Raw genomic sequence first — 2,802 nt, 5'->3', positions numbered from 1 at the left:
AATTACAAAAATTGATAGGCTCCTCTACTGAAACTGCTGGCTAATTGTGTCTAAAAATACATATTTAGCCACTTGTATGCATGCCCCCATGCGTACGCATGCCCCACATTTTAGCATGGTAAACACGATAAAACAATAGAACGAAGCAAATGAAAACATTTTAACACTCACTTTTTCTTTTCTCTAATTACAATCTAAAATATGAACCCTTGTTGTAAAGTTGTCCTTTAAGTATATTTTGATGCCAATACTTTTGTACTTTTACTCAAGTAAAATTTTCCACCACTGTAGCCAGGAGATGGGTAGCCTCTTCCCATGCACCCGGCGTTAGTGATGGGCAATCTCGTTCATTTCAGTGATCGGATCATTTCGTTCACGTTCATGGTAATGATCCGTTCAAAAGATTCGTTCAAATGATTCGTTCAAATGATTCGTTCATAGTGCGATCGTCCCGTGAAAAACACAATCGCGGGAGCGTTTTTATTACGTCGCGAGTACAGCCCGCCCTCGCGTCCTGTCTGCCGGCCGGAGCTTTTAGGGGGAGGGGCGGGGGTGTGAACGAAAGTGTGAACGACCCATTTCAGGGATTTGAACGAATCGTTCACGAGTCATGCTAATGATTCGAATCTTATGAACGAATCACTCATGAACGACACATCACTACCCGGCGTGTGGCATTCAGTCATATGGGACACCGCATGGGGCGGCTGTTGTCCAAGCCAGCCAGCCAGGGAATGGTTGAGTAGCTGGGATGGACGTGATGAGCCCTTAATACTAATTACCTCTGACTGTCAGTGTGTGTCTATTTAGACTGGAGGCTCAGCCCTCTCTCTCTCCACAGAACAAAGAGCATGCGCTGCCGCAGCAGGAACACATAAGCATAACACGCAGCTCCACTGCTCATGTGGTGTTTAACACACAAGGGGAGGCGTGTGTTCATTTCGTGAACTGCAAAGAAAAAAGAGGGGGAAAAAAGGGTCTGATGAAATATTGATTGTTTTCTGGGGGTTAGACATTGTTGTTCTGATGAACTCTCTTTTTTTACTGTAGCCTCTGGTGCAATTTGGACCGGGGTGCGCTTTTCAAATGACACACTTTTTTTCCCTCCATTATAATCAAACAGAATCAAATCCGGATGACGAGGCAAGTTCTAAAGTGCTGCTGCCGCTTGTGTTGCTATGCGTGTGTTTTATAAATTGTTTTACTGCATTTCCGTCTTATTTTAGGGACCTGTGTGTGTTCTCATGCGCGTGTGCGCGCACGCTGTGTGTGTGTGTCGCAAGGAATTGTATAAAGGGAAAGTTTAGAAAATGGCATAAGTATGACCCTACCAAAAACACCTGCTTTTAGTCTAGGCAGAATTTCAGAAAATGTGCTTATTTAAAGTGCTGAAGGGAAATTGTGTTAATTTAGTGCATACGTGTTCTTTAGGTGTTATAAGGGGTGCTGAATTCAGTGCTGCCTTTACAATATAATCTGTTGTTTTAAATGTCTCCCGAATTAAGTCGTTACACCAACAAAAAGTTGTGTTGGAAGTAATTCTCAACTTTGATTGGCTGTTCAGTTGGAAGTAATTGAGAGGTGTGAGAAGAAACCTTTATGAACACATTGGTTAAGAAAGCTATTGGTGAAAATTCTTTTGTAGATGACTAGAAAGGTTTTAGCCAATTATTATGATGACAAAATGTTTTGCCATCTGCAAAATAATGTCTTTCTTCACCAATGCGTTCATAAAGGTGTCTTCTCTAACACCTCTGGTCAATCAAAGTTGAGAATGGGTCTGTCTTTCACCCACGTTGACCAGCGCTGATGCTTCTGCTCTGGTAAACTTTGTGGGAGCCAATCAAAGGTGAGGATACCTGGTTTGAACAACTGGAAAAATATACATTTGCCAATATGATCTTCGGGGACATCTAACTGGGGGTTTGTGGGGATGCTGAATCCATTCCAACCATTCGTTTTTTAGTAAGAATGACTCAGGTATGGAATGCAGTAGCCTGCAGCGCTGTTTTGGTAGTGTTGCCAGGTCTGCTCATTATAAGCCGACTTTGGTCTGCTTTTGTTTGGGCTTGTTTCTGAAGTGTAGTTGATTATTTGGCCTTTTAGAAAATAGCTAATGTAATAGAACTCAAGTGGTGAAACTGGTCGCTTCTTTTGGGCTTGTTTTCATAGACCTGGTTGCTTGTTTCACTCACAGAATCTGGCAACAGGAGAGTTTTCCTCTCCCTGCGGTGTTTTCTCTCACCAAAAAAACACAGGACTAACTAGCTTTGCTTTGGAGTCTATTGGTACAGTATAGGGATTGAGAGTTGAGACGGGAAAATGTCTCTGGCTTATTTAGGCTTGGTTCTGCAGCAATAGCAAACTAAAGGTCCACTCTACAGGAGTATCTAACCGCCTCAATTCTACCGACTCCTTGCAAAAGACGGCAAAAGACAGAGCAGGTTCAGTTTTTCATAGACAGTTCCGACAGCCCTATCGACGGCAGGCGTCTCTTGCCGACAAGCTCCCGATGGCTCCCTGTCGGCAGCAGACGGCAAACCGTGGCCAAAGCTGCGCGATTAACACAATGGAAGCCAAGGTTTCTAACATTTCTAGCTGTTGCTGCTGCTGTCGTTCACTTACGCTTTAATTTTGAAGAGCCTCGGAAGCTTTGTGCTTGTGCACGTGAGTGTCCACTGACGATTGAGGAAGATAATCCATTTGTTAACAAACGCTCGCAAAACTAAAATCCAAACCGGGGCCGACCATCGTGGTAAAGTGTCGCCGTGAAAACAGGCAGATCTCTGCCCCGTGGCCGTG

The sequence above is a fragment of the Nannobrachium achirus genome (genome assembly GCF_963921795.1).
Source record: "Nannobrachium achirus genome assembly, chromosome: 21".
NCBI classification, from domain to species: Eukaryota; Metazoa; Chordata; class Actinopteri; order Myctophiformes; family Myctophidae; genus Nannobrachium; species Nannobrachium achirus.
The sequence above is the reverse complement of the archived record's forward strand: the minus strand, read 5'-3'. Positions refer to the sequence as shown.